Below are 20,335 nucleotides of genomic sequence, written 5' to 3'. Positions count from 1 at the left end.
GAACCCTGGTCTCTCTCCATGGCCGCTCAAAGCTTAAAGAGGACCAGCTGTTCTGCAGTGGCCCTGATGCTCTGCAGCTGTAATTGGGAACTAATGTGCACTTTGGCCTCCATCTCCTGATCCTACGAACAATTCTGCCTGGCTGGAAGAGCAAAATGCAAATGCTTCACCTTCCAGCTGCTAAAATTGACCGGCTACTTACCACAATGCCATGAAGTGATGTATCATTCAGACTCCTTAACTGCAAACAAAAAACTCCACACCGTAAGATTAACTAGCAAACTGATTTATTGAAGGATAATTGTGTGGCTTACAGAATTTCTAGGAAGGCCAGAAGATCATACCTGGAGGCTCTACAGCCTGGAACAATACCCAAATCACTTTCCCACCACTGCTGGAGTGAAGGTGCCATTGGCACTTTAGTTACTGAGATAGGACACCACCACCTCTGCTCCTGCTGCCCTGAGATCTCAATGACTGCTCCCCTGAGGCCCCTAGGAAAGAATTCCTCCAGGTGCCTTCTCACAATGGTGCATCTGATTGGTGGAGTCTGGGTCACATGCTTGTGTTCTAGCTGCAAGGGATCCTGGGAAATGTAGTTCTGGCCTAAAAGTCAGACAATAGGAAAGTTATTTATTCAGAAGATATTAAGCAGTCACAAATATGACACATATCCACTCTACATGGCCCTTTATTTTAGTCACTATGACCTGAAAATAGGCATTATATATATATAAAATTATATTATTATATATATAATTATTACTATATTATTATATATTATTTCATTTATTTTAAATCTGTTATTTTAAAAAATTGAAATATAGTTAATTTACAATATTATATTAGTTTTAGGTGTACAACATAGTATAAATCTGCTATTTGTTGCCTGTTGGAAAGGTCAGGTGGTACACTTGTTTTGTGTGTTGGTTTCCTATTCCTGCTGTAACAACTGACCACTAACTTAGTGGCTTAAAACAACATGAATTTACATCTTGTATTTCTGGAGGTCAGAATTATGAAATCAATATCACTGGGATAAAATCAAGGTGTCAGCAGTCTGGTAATTCTTCTGAAGGCTCTAGAAGAGACACTGTCTCTTTTTCTTTTCCAGCTTCTAGAGATTGCCCACACCTGGAAATTGGCCCCTTCCCTGCATCACTCCAATCTCTTGTTTTTGTTGTCACATCTACTGCTCTCTGCTTCTCCTTGTCCCTCTTTTAAGGACCCTTGTGATTACATTGGTCCCACTCAGATCATAATCCAGGATGATCTCCCCAACACACAGTCCTAATGTAATCACATCTGCAAAGTCCTTTTTACTACATCAGGTAACACAGTCACATGTTCGGGGGATTAGGATATGGACATCTTTAGCAGCCATATTCATCCCTCCACATCCTACTAGGCCAGCTGGCTATCTACACCAGGGCCTCTGAGAGCAGAGCGGAGTTTCTCTGGTCCAGGGTCCTGTCTCCATCCTCACCAGTATCACGGAGCTCATCAGCTTGGAAAGGTTGGCTCAGGAACATCAGGCATCCAGGTCACTGTTGGGTAAACTAGAATGCCAATTCACTTACTCATTTTTAATTGGCACTATTCCTTTCCAGAGGGATCTGCCTGGCATCTGAATGCCCGTGTGTCTAATTAACCATCCAAAGGCTGTTAAGTGAGCATGAACTCAAACAAACCGTGCTGGATGTTCCCAAGAGGTCTTTCACCCAGGTAGTGGGAAGGCCAGTGAGCTGTCCTGACCCATAATAGAGCTCACCTTTCTGTTGGCCAGATGCTGCATTTTCCCTAAGCAGAGCTGGACAGCACCCGACGACTAGCTTCCACCCGCTTGTAGAATGGGCCAGGATCCTAGAGTCATCCTCAACTCCTCCCTCACACTTCACATTCAATCCATCACCCAGTGCCACTTCTCCTTCTTCCTAACTGTTTTCCACCATCAATCACATTTTTGAATCCCCACTGCTGCCCCCTAGTCTAAGCTATCTCATCTGGGCCACTGTAACAGCCTCCTAATCGCCTTCCTGGCCCTACTCCCGATCCCCTCCTACCAAATTCTTCACCCTGCAGCCACATTGTTTTTTTCCATATATACTCTGATCGTGTCACTCATTTAAAACCCTCCACCACTGGCCATTATCAGGAGGATAAAGCCTCATGTGTTCGTCCAGATCTTCCCAGAAGCAGACACAAAGTTAATATTAAACATGTAAGGATTTTCTTTGGGGAAATGTTGGTGAGAGGAATGTGAGAGGCAGCTGGTGGAGACTGGGAGAGCCGTCAGACTGTGAGGCGAGTCTGACCCCCAGTGAAGGAGAGAGGCGAGAAGGGATGGTAGAAGTGTCCCAGACTACCGTGCAGTCTAAGGAAGGTTCAGCAAAGCCTCTGAGTCCTTGAGCCAAAGCTGGCATCACAGGAGTGCTGTGCCTCCCGGGAATGAACCTGTCCTGCGCTGTACCCCGCGGTGCCCAGGCACTGCCTGAGAGCAGCCAGGGAAGCCACACTTTGGTGTGAATGGATTTTAGAGTGTGGCAGCTGGAGCTCCCGGCCAATTACACTCCATGGAGCTGGAGGTTTGCAAGGTGCATTCATCCGGCCACCACCTCCCGAGTCCTCGGCGTGCCGACAGCCCACCTCTTCAGCTCCTCTCCTGCTGCTCTGACACCACTCACTATTGCCCATACCTGAGTCTTTGTAAATGCTGTTTGCTCTGCCTGAATTACCCTTCTTCTTACCTCTCCTGCCCCTTTTCCCTTTACTCAGTGAACTCTTCAAGTCTCACTGTAACATCACTTCCTCTAAGAGGCTGCCTCAGTCCTCTGCCATGTGCTCCCATAACCCTGGTCCTTCTCTGTCCACACTATTCATCTTATGTGTTTAATGCTTGACTCATTTTTCAGACTTGACTCCAGGAGAGCAGGAACCATGACTATTTTGCTCACTGGCATATCCCCCAAGCCTGGCATGTAGTAGGTGCTCAGTCAGATATTGGTTGTTGAGTCAGCAAGGTCACCTGAAAGACACGGTACCTCTCAGGATAGCCTGGTGTATGCGAAGAAAGAATGTCACAACTAGGGGAGTGGTCAACCATGGAGGCCCAGAAAAGGGAAGCCCAGGGGCAAACGTGGCAGAGCCCAGCTGGGCACTATCAGTTGTTTGAGCTCAACATCACAACCACCTATTATGTGCCACTGAGCACCTACTATGTGCTAGATGCTAAATTAACCAAGGAGTAGAACCTTGTGAAGTCTAATGAGGGGCTTATAGTCATTCTGGGGGAGAGACAACCTCTCAGGCTCCCAGAAACTCTGACTCTTCCGGCAGGTGTTACACGCACCTATTATTAAGGGTAATGTTTAAAATATTTGACTTATATGGCAGAGGTGCTGCTCAGTCAGAATAAGCTCCAGCCATTAATAATTTGTGGGGTCATGGAGGGTATTCTGCTGAATATCCACTCTGACTGAATGCAAGCAGAGACCCCTGCCACTTACACTGGAGTCGAACTCCCCACCACACTTGTTCTGAGCCACACCCACAAAAGAAAGCCCCCCCGCCCCATTCCCTGCCCCTGCCTGTTGCATTGGTTGGGCTGATAGAACTAGCCGATCTTATTTCTCATGGTAAGTGATGGCTTCACGCATCGGGCTCTTGTGAGCCTACTTGGGTCCCAGTGCCACTGAGCCATGGTGACCCACCTTCTTTAGGGCCAGGCTAACTTGTGAACCCCGTTCCCTGCAACCCTGGACCTCTCTGGGCTGCCAGGCAGCTGTCCTTGTTGGCTGCCATTTGGGCCTACGAGTGGATGATCCACTGGGAGCAGGTGGGGTAGCCTCTCAGAAGACAGGCCCCGGTGCATTCTTCCAAGAGGTTGCCTCTGATGTTGGAGTCATGTGGGAGCTCAGTACCAGGTAATTACAAACAGATGACAGATTTAGTCTTAGATCTCAATACCAGACCCAGAGCAGAGAGCCAAGGGCTGCCACCCAGAGGTGTAGGAATTAGTATGAGAATCAGGCAAGAAAGTGCTGAAAGCGGGGAACCCGTAGTAGCAGGGAATGGGAAATCAGGTACTGTGTGTGTATGTGTGTGTGTGTGTGTGTGTGTGTGTGTGTGTGTGTTTATTCTCGTGTGTCGAAGATGCGGCAGTATGTGCTGCTATGTCTTAAAGACACCATTCGTGTCAGACTACGAGGTGCCAGGAGCCCCCCTCCCAATTACTTGCTGCTTGGGCTTCAGGTTCTCCAAAGTGGATTTTGGTTCAGCAGTCCTAATCCCGGCAGTCCCAGATGCAGGCAGGGTAATGACTGATCCTCAAACTTGCTGACATGAACTTTTACCAAGCACCATCAGCAGAAGGCACCATGAAAAGCCTAAAACTGAGCTACAGTCTGGCTGCTGGGCTGTACTTAGAGAACAGTCGCAGTTGTTAGAGCTGCACAGTGTGTGTGTGTGTGTGTGCGTGTGTGTGTGTGTTTGGAGTTGGTGTTGAGACAAGCCCCTCTATTAGGGAGGGAAAGGCGCAGCCAAACCCTCACTTGGGGGCTTCCATCCCAGGAGGAAAGGTTTCTCCCAAGAGCTATGAAAAAAATGAAAGCAATTTAGAAGGCTGCCTGGCCCGGGGGAGTCAGGGAGCATCAGCGGGGTGGAGGGAAGCTGGGAGACACTACACTTCACACCTTAAGATGGGGGCTGCCCAGAGGCCTCAGGGTTATACAAGAGAAGTGGCCTGTAACTGAAATATTAAAATGTATGGAATTCCTGCATGGATGGTTCCCACATGGAATAGAAAACTTACCTTAGAACTCTCAGATTAAGTGAATGGCACCAGAGGATGTAGTACAGTGGAAAGTTTCTCAAAGTGTGGTTTGAGGATCCTCTGCCTGAGAATCAAATAAGGTGTTTGCCAAAAAGGCAGATTCTTGGGCCACACCCTGGGCCTACTGAGCTGGAACCTCCGAGGGCGGGGCCTGGGTGTCTGCTCTTTTATCTGGTGACTCTTAAAGCTTCCATGGTCTAAATGCTACCAAGAGGTCACACAATCAAGTGAGGAAGCAGAGAGGACGGCTTCCTGTGCCTCCCACACAATTCTCAACTTTTTAGGAAGTACCATAGAGGAAGGCAAAGTAGATAAAGGCAGTTTTGTTTTTTGGACTCTGCAATTTTTCTTTTATTTTAAAATTTTACTTTAGTTTTGAGAACTTAAAATGTGACAAGACAATGGCATGCTTTCCCCCCACCCAGACCCCAACCCCCAGGGGCCTTGAATGCTCTGTGAAAGGTGACCTCTCTTACCCCACCCTCATAGCCTGCTTTCCGGCAGGAACTTGACTCCCAGAGGGGGTCTCGGCCAAGGTCTCCAAGAGAATATGCCGTTTCCTGACTCGGGGAGGGGGGGTCTCCGGGCCTGAACACTCAAGGTCAACATAGAGGGCCTAAAAATAGAGGCCGGAGGCCCAGTCCAACATAAAAGAGCAAGAGGCCTCTCTGGATTTCCAAAGAATGATCTGAACAAAGGAGCCTGATGCCCTCTAGTGGAGAGAAGCTGCTTCCCAGCCAGACCAACAGGACTGGATGCTGAGCCACCCTACCAAGCAGTAACCAAAGGGGTGACACGGCCCTGGAAACACCACCTCCCTAAGATCCCTGACTCAGGGTAGAAAGAGGAAAAATTGTACTCCCTGCGTTTGCTAGCTTCCACGTGATTTTAGAATGCTTTGCTAGGGGCTTCCCTGGTGGCGCAGTGGTTAAGAATCTTCCTGCCAATGTAGGGGATCCGGGTTCGAGCCCTGGTCGGGGAAGACCCCGCATGCCTCGGAGCAACTAAGCCCATGCGCCACAACTACTGAGTCTGCATGCCACAACTACTGAAACCTGCACACCTAGAGCTCGTGCTCCAGAAAAAGAGAAGCCACTGCAATGAGAAGCCCTACCTCTGCAACAAAGAGTAGCCCCCCATGGGCCTCCCTGGTGGCGCAGTGGTTGAGAGTCCGCCTGCCGATGCAGGGGATACGGGTTCGTGCCCCGGTCTGGGAGGATCCCATATGCCGCAGAGCGGCTGGGCCCGTGAGCCGTGGCCACTGGGCCTGCGCATCCGGAGACTGTGCTCCGCAACGGGGGAGGCCACAACAGTGAGAGGCCCGCGTACGGGAAAAAAAAAAAAAAAAAAAAGAGTAGCCCCCACTTGCCACAACTAGAGAAAGCCTGTGCACAGCAACGAAAGACCCAACGCAGCCAATAAATAAATAAATAATAAAGTAAATCTATATATATAAAAAAAGAATGCTTTGCTATAAGGCACACAGTTTTAATAATGAGTGCCTTCCATTATGACCGGATTTTAGACTCTTTTCATTATTTCTCAGTGAGATTGAGACTACTACCACTAAATTCACACACACAACATATAATCTGTAAATGTATCCAAGTACCTCAGACTGCTGCACAGAGAGATCTGTCTGGGAAGGCTATTCTCTTGGAGGGAGATCAGTCAGAGCTTTGAGACAGGTGTCCGGGAATGGTGTAGGAGGAAGGGGACCCGTCCAAACCAGGAAACCTGGCTGAATCATTCCAGGTACTCTCCATGGGGGCAGGTGTCTCTGCTGGCTAAGTTGTCTTCCCATCTGAAGATATCAATTCAGTTACGCTTAAATCAGAAAGACAATGCACTCCTGTTGTACACATTTTGAGAAAGAAAATGTACAGATGAACATCTGATATAAAAGTAGATACACAGAAGATCCTAAAGTGCCTATTTTGGATTTGAAGGAAATCAGATTGTGACTGAAAGACACCAGGCTTTTAATAAAAGCTTAAAAAGTAAAAGCACACAACACCTCACACCCATTAGGACAGCTACTATGAAAGAAAGACAGAAAGACCAAAAGAAAGAGAGAAAATAAAAAGTATTGCCGAGGATGGAACTCTTGTGCACTGTTAATGGGAATGTAAAATGGTGCAGACATTGTGGAAAACAACATGGCAGTTCCTCAAAAAATTAAACATAGAACTACCATTATCATATGATCCAGCAATTCCACTTCTGAGTATATACCCAAATGAATTGAAATGAGGGTCTCGAAGAGATATTTGTCCACCCATGTTCATAGCAGCATTGTTCATGATAGCCGAGAAGTGGAAGCAACTCAAGTGTCCTTCGATGAATGAGTGGATAAACACAATGTGGTCCATCTATATGATGGAATATCATTGTCTTAAAAAGGAATGAATTCTGACACATGCAACATGGATGAACCTTGAAGGTATGATGTATGCTAAGTGAAATAGGACAAAAATTGTATGATCCCACTTAAATATGAGGCACCTAGACCAGAGAAAACCATAATGCAAAAAGACACATGCACCCCAATGTTCACTGCAGCACTATTTACAATAGCCAGGTCATGGAAGCAACCTAAATGCCCATCGACAGACGAATGGATAAAGAAGATGTGGTACATATATACAATGGAATATTACTCAGCCATAAAAAGAAATGAAATTGAGTTATTTGTAGTGAGGTGGATAGACCTAGAGTCTGTCATACATAGTGAAGTAAGTCAGAAAGGGAAAAACAAATATCGTATATTAACGTATATATGTGGAATCTAGAATAAAGGTACAGACGAACCAGTTTGCAGGGCAGAAATAGAGACACAGATGTAGAGAACAAACGTATGGACACCAAGGGGGGAAAGGGGGGTGGGGGTGTGGTGGTGTGATGAATTGGGAGATTGGGATTGACATGTATATACCGATATGTATAAAACTGGTAACTAATAAGAACCTGCTGTATTAAAAAAATAAAATAAAATAAAATTCAAAAAAAAGAGGCACCTAGAGTAGTCAAATTCATAGCGACAGGAAGTAGGACGGTGGCTGCCAGGAGCTGGGGCAAGTGGAGGATGGGCAGTCGCTGTTTAATGGGTATGGAGTTTCAGTTCCACAAGATGAAAACATTCTGGAGAACTTCAGGTGATAACGATGCATCAGTGTAGGTACAGGGATTGTAACAAATGTACTACTCTGGTGCAGGATGTTGATAGTAGGGCAGGCTATGTAGACAGGGGTATACGGGAACTCTGCACTTCCCGCTCAGTTTTGCTGTGAACCTAAAACTGCTCCAAAAAATAAAGTTTAGTAATTTTTTTTTTAAGTTCTAGAGATGGATGGTGGCAATGGTTGCATGACAATGCGAGTGTACTTTAGCACTACCGAACTGTATACTTAAAAATGGTTAAGATGGTGGGCTTCCCTGGTGGTGCAGTGGTTGAGAATCCGCCTGCCGCTGCAGGGGACACGGGTTTGTGCCACGGTCCGGGAAGATCCCACATGCCGCGGAGCGGCTGGGCCCATGAGCCATGGCCGCTGAGCCTGCGTGTCCGGAGCCTGTGCTCCGCAACGGGAGAGGCCACAACAGTGAGAGGCCCACGTACCGCAAAAAAAAAAAAAAAAAAAGAAAAATGGTTAAGATGGTAAGTTTTATGTTATGTGTATTTTACCACAACTAAAAATAAAGTAAAAAACAAAAAGCCGAAGGAGAGATGGGCTAGAAAGGGATTGTAATTTAGGACCCTTAGAACACTATACATTTTAAAATGTCATAAGTAGATGTTACAGTGTTTCTAAAATATATTTTAAAGTCTATCTTATATGAACAAGAAAAAATGTTTAATTTCAGTAAATAAAAATATACAGGATAGACGCTTATCAGGCAAAGACAAGAAGAACATGTGGTAGGCAGAGGAAAGGAAGCAGAGGGAATAAACATTTTAGGGCCTTTGCTCTGCAGCGAACATCACTGGGGGCCTGGAGGAAAGTAGAGAAGGAGGGAGGCGTGAAACAGAGGGAACTCAGCCCTCACCCGGGATCCAGGTGAATCACCGTGACTGTGCTGATGTCATCTGGTGAGGAAAGTGGTCATTTTTTAGGTTGGAAAATTGCGGAGGAGGGAGATATGAGAAAAGCTGTTTGTTCCTTCCACCCCTCAGAAATCTTTTATGACCTCTCATCCTCCAAACCATCAAGTGGGAGCAGGAGAGGAAGAAAAAGTTAGAAAATAAGGCAGAAATATTAGCGGCAGGGTTGACATTTGTTTTTCCCTTTGAGCAGAAGGGAAATCTGTAAGTGCTGTTCAGGTCCAACCCTAAAGGAATATGGCATGCAGAAGAAGGGTGGTGACAAGCCAATAGGACCGATGTGTCCAATGAGAGCAATCCCTTCAGAGTCATCTCTGTGGGGAAGGCAACCAACCACCTGATGTCCGTGGAGAACTCTGATGGCAAACATTTCAAAAAAGTGGACCGGACATTTCCTTTAATACCTTCACTGTCGGCCAATCTTCGTCCTTTCTGGGGGTGGACTGAATTTTTGGCAACAGACACAAGTTATTCACAACCAACTGATGTGAATTAAGAAAACCAAGCTGATTTCTCCCTTGTGGATCATATGCTGATTCTTACATCAATTTGAACAGAAGAAATCTAAAGCATGTTCTAAGCCAGGCACACATGCGGTGCTTCCTGCAGTGATTCGGGAGGGTAACATTCACTTAGGGGTGTGAGCTGGAGACAAAATTTCACACAGCTTTATCCTATCATCACGTTTTGCAGCGTTCACAAATCCCAGATAATTCTGGTCTCACGGTTTTAAACACCCTCAAATAAACGCTATGAAGATCTCTGGAAGATCAACAATAATTGCCTGGCTGCGTCTTGTATCTGCAGATGTTGCCATTGCTGACAGTGGTTGCCATGTAGACCTAGTTTTGAAAAAGGCTCTGAGGCCAAAGTTCTCTTCAACTTGTGCCAAGACCAGCTGTTCTTTAGTTTAAGAACAGAGTGTAGATACCACTAAGCCTGGCACTGAAATATGACCCTGTAGGTCAGACTCAGGCACCTCTTACCACGTGTACTTCCAACTACCCCCAGCTCCCCAGGGCTAATGCCCAAAGACCAGAGCCAATCATGGAATCATCCTTTCCCCAAAGATCCATATTTATCAGATGTACAACACTCCATGTGTTTCACAGGATGGGTATAAAATTCCATTTAGAGCATTTTCCTATTTTTTCAGGTAACTATTTCCGCTTTATCTTCTTTTGAACGTTTCTGGGACTGTACTTTTGTTTTAATTTCAAGGAAACGGGCCAATTTTGAGCTGTATTAATCAGAAAATGAGGCCATTTAGACAAAGACAGTCATGTGCAGGAAAAGGACACGTGCCCTTTGTGGAGAGGGCGACACTCAGCTCTCACCCTGAATAGCCACCTCAGGCTTTTCTACTGCCGCTTTCTTTGGCCAGAAGAAGCAGGCACCTAGAAGCAAGGAGGGAAGGGGAAAGAACGTGGAGGTGAAAAGAAAGCCCTTTCCTCTCTACCACTGGAATCAGGCATTCTCTCCACTAAATTCTGGATGGATTAAAGAGAAATTCAGAAAAAAATACAAAAGAAAAATAAATATGTTTTTCAAATTTCTATCTCAGCAAAGACTCTTTAAGCTTTGATTGGATAGAATATTTAAAAAGACAACAAAATTTTTTCAATCTTTATTATTTCTTTTAATTTAAGATATTGCATATTTACAATAGACAAGGAAAGAGGAGGGGAAAAACAAACCCAGTTAAATGTATTTTATTTTACTTTTGAGCTTCCCCTTAAGTAGCACTTATTTTTGAGATATTGGGATGCCCATAATAAATATAAAATATATTTTATATATTTTATATTATACATACAATATATAAAAATTTACATACAGTGAAATGCAGATTCAATGAGTTTGGATATGCATACACATCCATATAACCACTACTCTGACAAAATTCACAATTTTATCACCCAGAAAGTTCCTGATACCTCCTTCCAGTTAATTTTCACCCCCCAGAGGAAACCACTGTTCTGATTTCTAGCCCATAGATAAATTTGCCCATTCTTAAACTTTTTACAAATGGAATCATACCATATGTACTCTTAACGTGCCTGTCTTCTTTTACTATAATATTTTTGTGATTTATTCATGCTGTTGCATGTATCAGTACTTTTTTTTTTTTAATGGTCTTTTTTTTTTCTTTTGGCTTCATTAGGTCTTTGTTGCTGTGCGTGGGCTTTCTCTAGTTGTGGCGAGCGGGGGCTACTCTTCGTTGCGGTGCACGGGCTTCTCACTGTGGTGGCTTCTCTTGCTGCGGAGCATGGGCTCTAGGTGCGCAGGCTTCAGCAGCTGTGGTACGTGGGCTTCAGTAGTTGTGGTTCGCGGGCTCTACAGCACAGGCTCAGCAGTTGTGGCACTCGGGCTTACTTGATCCATGGTATGTGGGATCTTCCCAGACCGGTGCTCGAACCCATGTCCCCTGCACTGGCAGGCGGATTCTTAACCACTGTGCCACCAGGGAAGCCCAGTACATTACTTTTTATTTCTGAATATTCTATTGTATAAATATACAATAATTTGTTTATCCATTCTGTTGATAGATATTAGAACTGTTGTCAATTTTTGACACGTGAATAGAACTGCTATAAATATTCTCATTAGAGACTTTTTCTGGACATTATGTTTTATTTCTCGTGGATAAATACTTAGGAATGGAATAGGACAGCTGGGTCATAGTATGGACGGATGTGGAACAGTTTTCCATGATGACTGGATCGTTTAACACTCCCACCTGTATGAGAGTTACAGCTGCTTGCTGTTCTCACCGCATTTGGCATTGTCAGGGGGAGAAATCGTATCTCACTGGGGTTTGAATTTGCATTTCCTTGGCAACTAATGATGTTGAGCATCTTTTCATGCCTTTTTTAACCATTTTTTTAATCTTCTTTTGTCAGGTATCTGTTCAAGTCTTTTGCCCATTTTTAATTGGGTAGTCTGTTGTTTTGTTATTTATTTATAGGAGTTCTTTATATATTCTGGATATGTCTTTTGTCAAATATATGTATTGCAAAAATTTTCCAACAATCTGACTTGTCCTTTTTTTTTTTATAAATTTATTTTATTTATTTTTGGCTGCGTTGGGTCTTCATTGCTGCGTGCAGACTTTCTCTAGTTGCGGCGAGCGGGGGCTACTCTTCATTGCGGTGTGCGGGCTTCTTGCTGTGGTGGCTTCTCTTGTTGCGGAGCAGGGGCTCTAGGCGTGCGGGCTTCAGTAGTTGTGGTGCACAGGCTTAGTGCTCCACAGCATGTGGGACCTTCCCAGAGCAGGGCTCGAACCCGTGTCCCCTGCATTGGCAGGCGGATTCTTAACCACTGTGCCAACAGGGAAGCCCTGTCCTTTTGTTTTATTGATGGTGTCTTTTAGTAAGCAGAAAATTTCAACTTCAAAAAAAGTCCAATTTATCAGTTTTAAATTTTATATTTAGTGCTTTTTTTGTGTCTGCTCTGAGAAAACATCCCCAATCCCAAGGTCATGAAAATAATGACCTAATTTTTTTCTAGAAGTTTTATAGTGTTAGCATTTACGTTTAGGTCTATGATGGGGATAAGGTTCATTTTTTCATATACATTTATCCAATAGTTCCAGCACCATTTCTTGAAAATACGTTCCTTTCCTTATTGAATTACCTTGGCAATTTTGTCAAAAATCAGTTGATTATCTATGTGTGGACTCTATATTCTGTTCCATTGATCTATTTGCCTTTATGCCAATACCATTCTGACTTGATTACCACAGTAGTCTTGAAATCAGATTCTGTGGAGCCTTCAATTGCTCCTTCAAGATTGTTTAAACTATTATAGGTTCTTTACATTTCCTTTAGAAAATTTTAATCAACTTGTCATTTTCCACCAAAAAGATTTGAATTTAATTGAGACTTTAACTGGCACATTGAATTTATAGATAGACTTGGAGAGAACTGACATCTTCTAATCCACAAACATGATATAGTTCTCTATTACTTTAGATTTTCTTAAATTTCCTCATGATTGTCATGTGGTTTTCATGGTAGAGTTCTGCATGTATTTTGATAATTTTTTTCTTAACTTTTTTGTTTGTGGATACTATTAAAAAGAGTTTTAATTTCCATTTTAAACTGCTTGCTGTGAGTATATAGACATACACTTAACTTTTGTATATTGATCTAGTAATTTGTGACCTTACTAAACTCACTTATTAGTTCTAGTGGTTGTTTCACAGATGCCACATATGGTTATGTCAGATGTAAATAGTTTTTCTTCTTCCTTCCCAATCTTTACACCTTTTATTTTTCTTTGACTGATTGCAATCATTATGGCTCTTGTACAATGTTGAATAAAATTGAGACCATTCTTGCCTTTTTCCCAGTCTTAGGGAAAAACATTCAATATTCCATCATCAAGTATGTTAGCTATAGGTTTTTCATAGGTGGCCTTTGTCAGAATGAAGAAATTCTCTTGCACTCCTAGTTTTCTGAGGTTTTTATTATGAATGAGTGTTGCATTCTTTCAAATGCTTATTCTACATCTACTGAGATCATATGGTTTTTCTTTATTCTGTTGATACAATGAATTACTTTGATTGATTTCCAATATGAAACCAATCTTGCACTCATGGGATAAATCCCATTTGGACTTGATGTATTGCTCTTTTTACACATTGCTGGATTCAATTTGCTAATATTTTGTTAAAGATTTATGTATCCATATTCATGAGGGATATTGATCTGCAATTTTCTTTTCTTGTAGCATCTTTGTCATATTTTGGCTTCAAGATTATTTATTGCTGGTGTCACCAAACAAATTGGAAACTCTTCCTTCCTCCTTTGTGTTCTGAAAGGATTTGTGTAAGATTGGCATTATTATTTTTTCCTTAAATGTTTTATTGAATTTACCAATGAAACTATCTGGTCCTGGAGTTTTGTTTGTGGGAAGATTTTAAGTTAGGAATTCAACATCTGTAACAGACAATATTTGTAAAAAGGGACCATTAAATTTTTGTATTTATTTTTGTGTCAGTTCTGATAATTTGGATTTTTCAAGAAATTTTGTCATTTCATCTAAGTTTTCAGTGTTAGTGTCATTGAGTTATTTATAATATTCATCTATTATCTTTTTAACATCTGTAGAATCTGTGATGATACCCCTCTTTTATTGCTGATACTGGTAATTTATGTTTTCTTTATTTTTCTTCTTAATCAGTCTTACTGGGGTTTACCAATTTTATTAATCTTTTTAGAAAACCAACTTTTGGCATTTTTAATTTACCCTATCATTTGTTTTTTATTTTGTTGATTTGTGTTTTTATCATGATTTTTTCTGCTACTCACTTTGGGTTTAAATCACTCTTCTAGTTCTGGAAGCAAAACTTAGGTCATTAACTTTAAATCTTTCTTCTTTTCTAACACTGTAAGCATTTAATGCTATAAATTTTACTCTGAGCACTGCCTAGCTGCAACCCTCAGTTTTTGATAGGTTGTATTTTTATTCAGTATGAAATATTTCCTAACTCTCCTTGTGATTTCTCCCTTGTCCTATGGGTACTGCTTAATATCCAGATATGTGGGACTTTTCTAGTTATATTATTATTGATTTCTCATTTATTTCTGTTGTCAAAAGAGAACATATTATGTAAGACTGAAATGTACTAAGACTTATTTTATGGTTCAGCATATGGTCTATTTTGATGAATATTCCATATGCACTTGAAAAGAATTGATGGCATTTGTGATAGACTGAACAATGGCCCCAAAGGTATCTAGGTCATAATTCTTAGAAGTTGAATGTTACCTTATATGATGTATTAGTCAGGTTCTCAAGAGAAACAGAACTAATAGGATGTGTGTGTATAAATTTAAAGAGAGAGAGAGAGATTTTAAAGAATTGGGCTCATGCAATCATGGAGGCTGGCAAATCCAAAATCTGCAGGGTAGTTGGCAGGCTGGAGACCCAGAAGAGAGTTGCAGTTTGAGTCCAAAGGCCATTTGCTGGCAGAATTCCCTTTTCTTCCAGGGAAGTCGGTCTTTTTCTATTAAGGCTTCAACTGATTGGATGAGGCCCATTCACATTATGGGGGGTAATTTGCTTCATTCAAAGTCTACTGATTCAAATGATAATCTCATCTAAAAAATGCCCTCACAGAAACATCTAGAATAATGCTCGACCAAATATCTGGGTACCGTGGCCTAGCTAAGTTGACACATAAAATTAACCACATATGGCAACAGAACCTTTGCAGATATGATTAAGTTAAGAATCCTGAGATGGGAAGATTATCCTGGATTATCCAGATGGGCCCTAAATGTGATCATGAGTGTACTTATAAGGGAAGCAGAGGGAGATGTGATTACAGAGACAGAAGAGAAGGGGATGCAATGATGAAGCAGAGAGAAATTTGAAGATGCTATGCTGCTGGCATTGAAGATGGATAAATGAGCCATGAGCCACAGAATGCAAGCTGGAATCTGCAGGAGAAACCCCACTAAAAGCTGCAAAAGGCAAGGAAATGGATTCTCCCCTAGAGCCTCTGGAGTGTGCACTGCCTTCTGACACTTTGGTTTTGGCCCCGTGAAACTAATTGCAGACTTCTGACCTTCAGAGGTAGAAGAGAGTGAATGTACGTTGTTTTGAGCCAACCGGCTTGTGGTAATTTGTTACAGGGGCCATACGAAACTAATACAGATTTTACTGCCTGGAAGCGGGGTGCTGCTGTAACAAATACCTGAAAACACAGAGTAGCTTTGGATCTGGGGAAAGGACAGACTCTGGAAGAATTCTGAGAAGCATGATAGAAAGAGCCTAGATTGCTGCGAGTAGACTGTTAGGAGAAATACGGTTGTTAAAGACTCTGTCAGTGACGGTTCAGATGGAAGTGAGGGGCACAGTAGAAAAGCCCACATAATCCTAGAGAATACCTAGATTGTCATAAACAGACTGCTGGCAAAAAGTATGGATGTTCAAGGTGCTGCTGGTGAAGGTTCAGAGGAAATGAGGAACATGTGATCAGAAGGAAAGAGGATCCTTATTATATCATGGCAGAAAGCTTAGCTGAATTATGTCCTCCTGTTGTGAGGAAAGCAGAACTTGTGAGCAAGGCACTTGGATGTGTAGCTGAGGAGACTTCCAAGCAAAGTGCAGAGGATGCAGCCTGGTTTCTTCTTGCTGCTTATAGTAAAATTTGAGAGGTAACAGATAAAGTGAGGGAAGAACTGTTAAGCACCAAGAATTGATGAGTTGGGACCCTCTCGACCTATCCAGATTGCAAAACATGCTAATTAGGAGAGTCACTGTCCAAAAAGCAGACTGTAGAGAGAAGGCCAAGGGTGTGGCTGGAGAGGCATTTGCTAGTGCTGAAGAGATGAGACACGTCACCGTGGATCCCCCCAGCCATTTGAGCAGAAGCCAAGAATAGAGATGGGAGACTCCAGGGAAGCTCTGTGGAAGAACGTCTTGTTTCATGGTGTGATTAATGTCCTTGACATACACAAGGGTTTTGAGAATGTTGTATCAGCAGAAACACTGCCAGCTTGAACTGAAAGAGAGAGGGTGAAATGAAAGAAGGTTGTCACCAAAATTCTAGAGGCCGGAAACAGGCTGATAAAACTACTCTGCTGCAAACACGTGCTACCCTTCAAGAACAAAGAAGATGGGGAAGCAGGGGGCAGGGTAGGGGCGGAAGCCTCAAGCCACAGAGGATAACTCCTGGGTCGTGAGACCTAATGGAGTTTGGCCAGTTGGATTTCAAAATTGCTTGGGGCTGGTGACTCTTTCTTCCTTCCATTCTCTCCCTTTTGAAATGGGAATGTCTACAGCTGTTACCCTGTGCCTGTCCCACAATTGTATTTTGGGAGCAGGTAACTTGTTTTCTAATTTTACAAGTCCACAGATGGAGAGGAATTTTGCTCCAGGATGGATCATACCCAGAGTCTCACCCATACCTGTTTTAGATGATACACGTGATGAGATTTTGAGCTGATGATATTTAGACAAGATTTGTAGCTTGAGATGATACTGTCATAGGTTGAGACTTAGGAGGATGCTAGGATGAGGTGACTATGTTTTGTGTGTGGGATAGACGTGACTCTTTGAGGGCTGAGGGTTGGACTGTGGTTGACTAAAAAATGGTCCCCGAAGATATTCAGGTTCTAATCCCTGGAACGTGTGAATATTACCTTATATGGCTTTAAAGAAAACCTCAGTCCTCCTCTTTTTTGTCTCTCCTTTACTCTCACACTACTATCACACTCACAATACTTCTGGCACCAGATGTGTTAGAGTTTTTCCCACGCCAAGCAATTGTATGACACCAGATGAGTGTCCTACAATTCAACTCAATCCTGACACTGTCTACCTGGAGACAGCATCGGATCCCATAAGACTGCCCCCGCCTTCCATCTCAGATGCCAATCAAAAGTCCACATTGTTACCTGTGCTTCTGACCAACCAGCTGTAAACTGGAGGTTCCCACAACGCTCCCCTTGGTTTTGATGAATTTGCCACAGTGACCCACAGAACTCAGGAAAACTGCTTACTTACTGCTTACCAGTTTATTATTAAAAATATGATAAAAGATACACATGAACATAAAGATGGAAGAGATGCATGGGGCAAGGTATATGGGAAGGGGCATGGAGCTCCCACGCCCTCTCGGGGCCCACCACTCTCCTAGCACCTCCATGTGTTCACCAACCTGGAAGCTCTCTAAACCCCAAACTACTGGGATTTTTATGGACGCTTCATCATGCAGGCATGACTGGTCACTAACTCCGTTTCCAGTTCCTCTCCCCTCTCTGGAGAATGACAGGTGGGACTGAAAATTGATTTAAAAACTGATCATACCTACATGATGAGGCCACCATGAAAATCCTAATAGTGTGGGGTTCAGAGAGCTTCTAGGTTGGTGAACACATCCATGTGCCAGGAGGGTGAAGCTCTTCACCTCCATGGGGATAGAAACTCCCATGCTTGGGACTCTCCCAGACTTTGCCTTATGTATCTCTTCATTTGATTGTTCCTCTGTATCTTTATCATATCCTTTACTAAATGGGAAACATAAGTGTTGCCCTGAGTTCTGAGAGCTATTCTAGCAAGTAATTGAATCCAAGGGGGAGAAGGTCATGGGAATCACTGATCTGTTGTCACATTGGACAGAAGTTGTGGGTAACCTGGGGACCAACTACTTGTGAGTGGCATCTGAAGTCTTGTAGGACTGAGCCCTTCACCTGTGGGATCGATGCCATCTCCAGGTAGATAGTGTGAGAACTGAGTTAAACTGTAGACACCCATCTGGTGTTGTGGAGAATTGCTTGGTGTGGGGAATAACCCCACACGTCTGGTGTCAGAAGTGTTCTGAGTGTGGCGGTCATGTGAGAGCAGAGAGACTCACAGGAGTGGTGGGGGTTTTCTATACAAGGGCAAAAGGGGCTTTACATGTGTGACTAAGTTAAGGATCTTGAGATGAGAAGATTATCATGGGTTATCCAAGGTGGGCCCTAAATGTAATCACAAGTGGTCCTTGTAAGAAGCAGGCACAGGGACATTTGACTATAGAGAAGAAGGAAATGTGAAGGAAAATGCTACATTTCTGGCTTTTCAGGGGGAGGAAGGGACTACAAACCAAGGATGCAGCTCTGGAAGCTGGAAAAGGCAAGGAAACAGAGCCTCCAAAGGCAGTGCTGCCCACTGGCACCTTGATTTGGGGCCAGAGAAATTGATTTCAGACATCCGACCTCCAGAACTGTGAGAGAGTTATTTTGTATTTTTAGCCATCAACTTTGTGGTAATTTATTATAGCAGCCATAGGAAACTAATACAGTGTTGTTCCGATCTTTATCATTACTGTTGTGTGCGTGTGTGCATGCGTGTATGTGTTTTGTCTCGTTTTATCAATTCCTAAGAGAGGACAGTTAAGCTCTCTCCAACCATGATTGTGAGTTTTTCTACTTCTCGCTTCAGTTCTCAGTTTTTGTTTCATGAGCTTGGAACCTCTATTGGTAGATGCAGACATAATTAAGATGGTTGTATCTTCCTGATGAATTGTCTCCTTTATCATTATAAAATGCCTTTCATCTCTGGTGATACAGTAATGCAGTTCAGGGGTCAGCCATGGCTTTGGGGGGAATTTACATGCAGATTTGGGAGGGGGCTCTCCACTCTGTGGCTCCTTCTTTCCAGGATGGCCTCCCCCAATTTCTATTTACTCTGCCAGCCTCAAACTCCATGCTCTGGTACCTAACTTTGTGTCTTAGGATACATTTGACTCTGTCTGTGACTGACTGTGGCTTCCTACTTGACTTTTAGTCACCCCAAGCTATTACAGATTGGTCAGTGCCTCCAGGGGAAAATCACAGAAAAGGAGGATTTACATAGTGCACCTCCCTCCTCAAGAGTCAAATATCCTCCAGTTTCTGCCTGCTTTCTTTGCTCTCCAGAGTCTTAAAATAATGTATTTTTAAAATATTTTGTCTAGAGTTTATAACTGTTGTCTGTAAGAGGATTAGATAATATAAGCTACTCTGTCATTGTTGAAACCAGAAACCCCTTTAATTACACTACAATTTTTAAGAACTTCTAGAGTCCACAAGAAAAAAAAATTTTTAATACAAACAGCTACCTTGGGAAATGAGGAAGAAAGAAGTTAAGCAGCTGGCTTGGACCCATTCCTCTTCCGATTAGTGGGGGACATTCCCAGGGAAAGAAAGACCAACGACCTGGTCTAATCTCCTTGTAAATATACTGACAACTGGATATTTGCTAGGAGGAGAGTGCTTATAAACTAAATTCTTTCAGCATGATGTGTCTCTGGTTTAGAATTGCTTATCATAAACAGACCTAGACTCTGGATTTATGACTGGAAAGGGTAATATTATAGTTGTACAACTATTGGGTATAAAATAGAGATGACCTAAATTTAGATGACCTAAGTGCCACTCCCCCCCCCCCACTGTGTGAGGTGCCCTGCAAACCTCATTAGAAACTTCATATATTATTGTGAGCCAGGGAGCACATGTCCAAGCAGGAAGGACAGACGTGGGAACCACTGGGGATGTCTCAGACTTCCCCCTGCTTTGCATGTGCCTCTTGATTATTATATTCATACATTTGATACTGGCAAGATCTCTGCCTCAGATCAGTCCAGTTTCATCTGATCCTTTGTGTTAGCTCAGAAAATATTCATAGCAAATATCTGAATGGGGCCAATATCCTTATTACAAAAGCTCATATAAATTATTAAGAAAAGCATCAAGAAACCAAATGATACATACACATAAGACTCAATAGGCAATTCACAAAAGAAAAAATGTAAATGAATATAGAAAAAGATTCATACTTCCTAGCAATCAATGTAATTTATAACAACATGGAGTTGTTCTTGTATTTTTCTAATCTTGAAAAGTTAGCAAAGATGACACAAAGAGATG

The 20,335-nt window shown here is 42.8% G+C and overlaps 1 long non-coding RNA gene across 1 annotated transcript in view; it reads right to left on the bottom strand.

Annotated features, from left to right (window-relative positions):
- Positions 1–280: 280 nt before the first annotated feature.
- Positions 281–20,335, bottom strand: part of LOC309800940 — a 34,713-nt gene continuing 14,658 nt past the window's right edge. The window contains exons 2-4 of the long non-coding RNA XR_014293513.1: positions 7,849–8,129; positions 6,444–6,635; positions 281–606 (exon numbers count right to left, since the gene is read on the bottom strand). This is a non-coding gene — a long non-coding RNA (uncharacterized lncRNA). The remainder of the gene's footprint in view (positions 607–6,443; positions 6,636–7,848; positions 8,130–20,335) is intronic.

The sequence above is a fragment of the Mesoplodon mirus genome, assembly GCF_964341445.2.
Source record: "Mesoplodon mirus genome assembly, chromosome: 3".
Classification (NCBI taxonomy): Eukaryota; Metazoa; Chordata; class Mammalia; order Artiodactyla; family Ziphiidae; genus Mesoplodon; species Mesoplodon mirus.
The sequence above is the reverse complement of the archived record's forward strand: the minus strand, read 5'-3'. Positions and strand labels throughout refer to the sequence as shown.